Source organism: Jatropha curcas, chromosome 1, assembly GCF_041381405.1.
Source record: "Jatropha curcas cultivar XTBG-Jc1 chromosome 1, XTBG_Jcur_1.0, whole genome shotgun sequence".
Lineage (NCBI taxonomy): Eukaryota > Viridiplantae > Streptophyta > Magnoliopsida > Malpighiales > Euphorbiaceae > Jatropha > Jatropha curcas.
The window spans coordinates 13,000,752-13,008,697 of record NC_143151.1 but is presented as its reverse complement, the minus strand read 5'-3'; the positions used below and the strand labels follow the sequence as shown (position 1 = coordinate 13,008,697).

At 26.5% G+C, this 7,946-nt stretch overlaps 1 pseudogene; it reads left to right on the top strand.

Annotated features, from left to right (window-relative positions):
• The first annotated feature begins 3,764 nt into the window (after nucleotides 1–3,764).
• LOC105645356 (basic form of pathogenesis-related protein 1-like) lies at nucleotides 3,765–7,458 on the top strand (annotated as a pseudogene).
• The last annotated feature ends 488 nt before the right edge of the window (nucleotides 7,459–7,946 follow it).

The following is a 7,946-nucleotide window of genomic DNA, read 5'->3' as shown; positions in this document are numbered from 1 at the left end:
CATCGCCGAAAGTTGAAGTGTTAAGGCACATGAAGAGTCACTTTTCAAAATTCAGAAGTCACCACCATCAAAGCGACAGCTACAAAGCAAAGATCTAACAAGACTGATACCCTTCGATAATGGGCTTGTGCCTCATAGCCTAGATAAGCCAAATTATAGGCCCAAAATATGCAACAGAAGCCTCATAGCAAATCATGGTGAGCCACCCCCTTTCTCTTTGCAGCGCACCACATCCTGAAAACCGAATGCAAGCAAGCTCGGCATTTATGAGTGAACGAGAATTTATTTAGCCTAATGACCAGTGACATAAATATCACCCTAACTTTTGGGGGGGGGGGGGGACATATGATAAACACTTGCTTGACCGAGATCCTCAAATTCCCTGAATCATGAATAACATAAATATGATATGGGCTTGATTTTAGGAGATAATGCCCGGATATCACTCCCCCATTATTTGGGTAACCAACTTGACACAAATAACGGGTATATAATGACAAATCCATCCCTAGAGAAAGGTTAATATCAATTCAAAATATCAAATATAATCAAAGTGTCACTACTTCCTGAAGATCATCACATTTTTGAGACTATCAATTTGTTTTCCACCATAGCCATATCTTTAAGGCAATTATACCATATTTTTCTTAATTCATATAGAAATCTTTATAATTTACTTGAATACATTTTCAGGGTTTCAATTTGCATGCTTCAAGCATGTTTTAATCTTTCAATGACTATCATTATCAAGTCCAATTGATAAACAATATTCACTAAAGCACAAGATGAAAATTCTACAGCATTACCAAGGCGAACAGATTTAATTAGATGATTTCTCGAGAATTTGATTATTGTGTTTTAAGCAATTTAAATCCGTCAGGGATTGTCATATAGATATCTATATCAAATGACCCATATAAAATAGACAATCATTTTATGTCTGTATGTCTAACAGACTTATAATCAAGACCCTCATCTTTCTTCACAATATTAAGTGCTATAGCATATGTAAAAATTCAGTCGATATTTATTTAATATCGATTTCATCTTTTCCTTGACATGACATAACTTATCAAGATCTCATATACTTTGAATAAAATTATTTATATATAACATATACTTTTTTCCATTTTTTATCTCTCTCCTAAATAAAATAATTTAAATTATAATCAAAATAGAATCAAATATTTAATAAATAAAATATAAAAATTTTCAAATATCTCATTATCATATATATTTATTTAAAAAATAAATTTAGAAAAAAAAATTAAAATTTGAAATGCTTCAATATCTATATGTATTTATTTAAAAACTAATTTTTATAAATATATCTAATCAACTAATAAAATACAATAACCTAATTGATTATGACTAAAATTATTTTATAATATTCTAAATTTCATTAAGGGCGATATCGAAAATCTCATTATTCTCCTTATTCGTACATTTATATGTAGTATAGATATGATTAGAGTTTCGTACTGATATTATGTTATAAAATATAAAAAATAGAGAGAATATAGAGAAAGTAAAGAGAAAGAGAATTCTTGTATTAGAATCTTTTATCACACGATTCATTGAAGTAAGGAATTATTTATAGGATACAAAATACAATCTAAAGACATAACTTTACATTTCATTCCAAAGGATATAACCATTCATCCCAAAGGATATAATCTTACATTCCAAAACACATAACCATTCGTTCCAAAATACATAAGTGATGGAGAAGATAACTGAATGGATATTCACATATTATAATATTCATAACATAACCAATTTTTTTCAAATATTGATAGAAAAATTATTTTTTATTTAAAATATTACATATTATACTATCTAATTCTATGTAAGAAATAAAATTATATGACTATCTACATTTATAAAATCCTGAAAAAAAAAGTTTCAAAAAGCTGACTTGGCGTTCTACTCATTCAGAATTCTTTTTTATCTTTTTTTAGGAATTTTTGAATTTTTTTTATTTTTATGTATTGTGATTGGACCTTTTTTTAAAATCCACTCTCGTTAATAAATATAACAAATATTTTGAATTATTTGAATTATAAGTTTAGCTTTTATCTAAGATTAGTTGGATTTTAAAATTTGAAATTCAACATGATATCATATATATATATATATATATATAATTCTGAAACAAAAAATATGTTCAACACGCTCTCTTAATTCAGTATTTGCAATTTTTTTTATAAATTTTTGAGTTTTTCATATTTTTATTTTAATTTGATTAGGTCTTAATATTTTCTAAAATCACTATATAAAGTATCTACAATAACAAATTATTTGAATTATGCACTCTAACTAAATTTTAGCGATTAGATCATTATCTTCTACCATCTATAAATTATCATCTATAAAACCCAAAAAGAAAATGTAGCGGGTAAATCAACCATAAAGTTTGCACTTCTGATAAGAATAAGGGGAGGAGGCAAGCACAGGAGAACTAAAATTCACAAAACCAAACCATGAAGTGAAGTTTGAAATCTCTCTTCTCTCGGCTCAATCTTCTGACATTCTTTTTTTTTTTTCTTTTAGTTAGATTTTATAACTTCTATTTAGTTTGAAAGTTATATATTTTATTTTAATGCACATGATATGGCAGTTGTAAAATTTACAGGGATGAGGGCATATATAAATTTTAGCACTATAAATTTAAAACAGATTGCACTAACCAATTTTTTTCAAATATTGATAGAAAAATTATTTTTTATTTAAAATATTACATATATACTATCTAATTCTATATAAAAAATAAAATTATATGACTATATATATATATATATATATATATATATATATATATATATATATATATATATAATCCTGGAAAAAAAAGTTTCAAAAAGCTGACTTAGTGTTCTATTCATTCAGCATTCTCTTTTATCGTTTTTTAGGAATTTTTGAATTTTTTTTATTTTTATGTATTGTGATTGGACCTTTTTTTAAAATCCACTCTCATTAATAAATATAACAAATATTTTGAATTATAAATTTAGCTTTTATCTAGGATTAGTTGGATTTTAAAAGTTGAAATTCAACATGATATATATATATATATAATTCTGAAGCAAAAAATATGTTCAACACGCTCTCTTCATTCAGTATTTGTATTTTTCTTTTTTTATAAATTTTTGAGTTTTTTATATTTTTATTATAATTTGATTAGGTCTTAATATATTCTAAAATCACTATATAAATTATCTACAATAACAAATTATTTGAATTATGAACTCTAACTAAATTTTAGTGATTAGATCATTCATTATCTTCTACTATTTATAAATTATCATCTATAAAATCCAAAAAGAAAATGTAGTGGGTAAACCAACCATAAAGTTTGCACTTCTGATAAGAATAAGGGGAGGAGGCAAGCACAGCAGAACTAAAATTCACAAAACCAAACCATGAAGTGAAGTTTGGAATCTCTCTTCTCTCGACTCAATCTTTTGACACTATTTTTTTTCTTTTAGTTAAATTGTATAACTTCTATTTAGTTTGAAAGTTCTATTTTTTATTTTAATGCATATGATATGGCAGTTGTAAAATTTATAGGGATGAGGGCTTATATAAATTTTAGCACTACAGATTTAAAACAGATTGCACTAACCAATTTTTTTCAAATATTGATAGAAAAATTATTTTTTATTTAAAATATTACGTATATACTATGTAATTCTATGTAAAAAATAAAATTATATGACTATCTATATATATAAAATCCTGGAAAAAAAGTTTCAAAAAGCTGACTTGGCGTTCTATTCATTCAGCATTCTCTTTTATCTGTTTTTAGGAATTTTTGAATTTTTTTTATTTTTATGTATTGTGATTGGACCTTTTTTTAAAATCCACTCTCATTAATAATTATAACAAATATTTTGAATTATAAATTTAGCTTTTATCTAGGATTAGTTGGATTTTAAAAGTTGAAATTCAACATGATATATATATATATAATTCTGAAGCAAAAAATATGTTCAACACGCTCTCTTCATTCAGTATTTGTATTTTTCTTTTTTTATAAATTTTTGAGTTTTTTATATTTTTATTATAATTTGATTAGGTCTTAATATTTTCTAAAATCACTATATAAATTATCTACAATAACAAATTATTATTATGAACTCTAACTAAATTTTAGCGATTAGATAATTATCTTCTACTATTTATAAATTATCATCTATAAAACCCAAAAAGAAAACGTAGTGGGTAAACCAACCATAAAGTTTGCACTTCTGATAAGAATAAGGGTAGGGCAGTAGTTTGATACGGTAGATATGTATTATTTGCAGTAGGCATAATTATTTGCTATTTGATTGAATGTGCTATTTGTTTTTCTTTGAATTTGAAAAAATTTTGTTTTGTTTGGTTGAGATTGGTTCATATTTGTCTTTTATAATTTTAGCATATATTTATGTTGTCTGCAATTTTCCCTAACAAGATGCTTGAAAGTTCTCAAAGTAGATAATCATTATAATTATAACTCTAAATCATATTAGAGATTTTATGAACTTTGTTAATTAATATTTATCTTTTAGTTGATGCAACTCCAACTTTTTTCAGATTGTATTAACTTTGTTAATCGGTATGCTTTTTGTGCGTCTAAGTTTCGACACTGTGACCCATAAGGCTTGCAAGTTCTTTTTCAGTAAGGTTTGCAAGTTTCTTTTACTGAATTGTCTTAGTAATCTAAATTGAAAGTCCCTGTAGATTTTTAAACAAAAAAATCTAAACAAATAAATTAATTTTTTCACATATATTTGCAAATCCATTTATCTTTGATTAATAGATATAAAGATAATTATTCGTGATTACTTTTGAATTTTTCTCTTATCTAGATTTTTTTTTTTATTCTTTTTATATATCTTTAGTTTCCAAGAATTGTGTAATAGTTTTCTATAAATATGCATATATACCAATGAAGATAATATTTTCATCTAAATAACTATATGTTACACCCATCTATCCAAAATTTAGCATTTTATTATTTAATTTACTTTTGCAAGCCATTATTTTTTTACTTTAATTATAAAGGTTTATGAAAAAAATATGTAATACATTTTATATACGGTATTGTTGTATCTTTGGAATATAAAAATTGAGTTATATATCTTTTTAGTCTAAAATACTTCCAATTATTTTTATTTTTCTTATTCGTTTAGTAAAAAGTTATCAATGAAGGTTTTTTGAAAAAAACAATGTTCAACAAATAGAGCAACCCGTTCATCTAAAATATCAATAAATTTGGACATTTTGTTGGCATTTTAACCCATTCTACCACATTCAGAGACCAATTTAATGGAAGTAAGGCTGATTTAATAGAAGCACCGCATCAACTTTTTAAAGTAGATTTTAACATTTTGACTGGTCAAAACACTAAACACTATTTTACAGTGTTCAGTAATACAACGTTTGAACTAGCTTTTAAAAGTTAAATAGCATTTTATAAGAAGTTAATCATATAAGTTTAGTTTTTAGCGTTTTACGAAATACTACCCAAATAGCTAAATGCTATTAAAACAATTAACACAGCCAAAACAGTTAATTTTACTGAATAAACCCTAAATATGACCCCAAAAATCATCAGGTGTATCCATATCTACTTTATTTCATATAAATGAAGGAAGGAGAGTTATATTTCCACAGTCCTATCACTCTTTTTTCACTGGTTAGATAGGAAACACATAACTCACATATCCGTATTGAGGCGATAGCAGACAATGCACGAACTCTTTTATAAAATTATGATAATGTTTCTGTGGGTTATATAAGGCAACATGCCTTTACACTCTATTTGTTAGAACTACAACTAAATATTGCAATTGTGGTTAGATCACCTTAAGGTTTGTTCAGTTTACCAATTGCAGTTGGTTGTTGACAACTAATAGTTAGTTGTTAGCGGTTAGGAAGACTACTTGTGATTGAAAGCTCAAACATAAATAGTTAAAGATATCAACTTTCAATATATCAATTATATAATTGGATTTTATCTATTATAAGATTGAAACTATATAAGAATGACCTTATTAGCCACTATATTGAAATAATTGTAATTTTTAAATGGAGTAAATTTAATTCTAATTTCTAAATCACCAACCTGCTGAAAGCTAAAACATCAAACATTAGTTTCCAACTGCTTATTCAAAATGGATTCTGAATTTATATATAAAAGTTAAATAGGCTAAAATGTTGTATTGATTTTCTTTACAAATAATAAAAAATATTTATTAGCTATTGAAAAATGTTCATATTTATAACTTGAATTAACTTGATATCTACTTTAATTTATTGTTATTAAAGGAAAGAATCAAAATTAAAAACTCGCATCCATTTTAATGGTCCACAGTAAATTTGGCTAATCTCCGCTCACCGTTAGAGGTAAAGGGGTTGACCCGGAGGAGTTTGCATTGTGGAGATTAAATCTATGACCTAAATTATAGTGATCAAATTCACAAGTGCTCTTTGCCACTGAACTACCTCATTTGAGTTATTATTTTATATATATTATTGTTTCTAATAATTTGTCTTCGTTTTATCAGCAGCTATACTACTTCAACTTTATATAACGATAGACAAAGACCTGTGTGTTCACATGATTTCACTATTAGAAGCATGCCTTTCTTTAATTAATTATATTTTTCTTCGTTTTATAATTAGTCTCTTAATTACTGGCTCAAAACCTGACAAATACACAAAACTAAACACAGAATCTAACAGAATTATTCTTTACATTTTTTTACGAGAAATGTTTGTCCTGTTAACTTCAAGAATACATGCATGTAATACCTGTCTTCTGTTTTCTTTCATCTGTTCCTTTTCTTCACCATGAACTAAGATTGGTTTATAAAATAATACAATAATCGTCTTTATTTTCTTAACTTTTCTATAAAAACTCCAAGATTCTATGCCCATTTTAATCAAGAACCATTCAACTCTCTCTTTATAGATATTTTCCATTTCCCTACCTTAAAAAAAATATGTCAAGCAAGCTCTTATTATTAGCCACAGTTTTAGTTGAGCTCTCCCTAGCACAAAATTCTCCTCAAGACTATGTAGATGCACATAATTCAGTTCGTGCACAAGTAGGAGTTCCTCCAATCACTTGGAACAGAACAGTGGCTGCTTATGCTCAAGAATATGCAAATTCAAGAATTGAAAATTGCGAATTCGAGCATTCATATGGACCCTATGGGGAAAACATTGCAGAAGGTTATGGTAATCTAAACGGCGTGGATGCGGTGACGATGTGGGTTAGTGAGAAGCCTAATTATGACCATAAATCCAATTCTTGTGTCGGTGATGAGTGCTTTCACTATACTCAGGTTGTTTGGGCGTAGCTCAGTCCATCTTGGTTGTGGTAGGGCTAAATGCAAGAATGGGTGGTGGTTTGTTACTTGCAATTACGATCCTGTAGGAAATATTGAAGGCAAACGTCCTTATTGAATTCATAGTTGCTAATAATAATATATAAGTTGAATTACATAATACTTGTTTTTTTTTTTTTTTCTAATTGTAACCTATTCTTGAATAACTTTAGATGAATCAATCACGATGAAAAATCAAAGTCACAAGCTTCTTGTTGCACCTAATTTATTTTATCTTCATATTATATGCATTTTGTTCAGCTATATGTTGAGAATAGGATTGAAAGCATATACAGTTGAGATATTGGAGTAAAATTAATACTTGCATTTAAAGAACATTGAAATGTAGCGATCAGTTCAGTCTTTTAATTTTCTTAATATTTTTTTTTATTTCTATACTATATATAAATGTGGAAATAGAGGGAATAATGAGATTTCCGATATCGCTCTTACTGAAATTTCAAATATCCTAAAATAGTTTTAGTCGTAGCTAATTCGAAAATTACATATTATACCAATGTGTATATATTCCTTTCTCTAATGCATTGGGTAAGTAATACTATTACT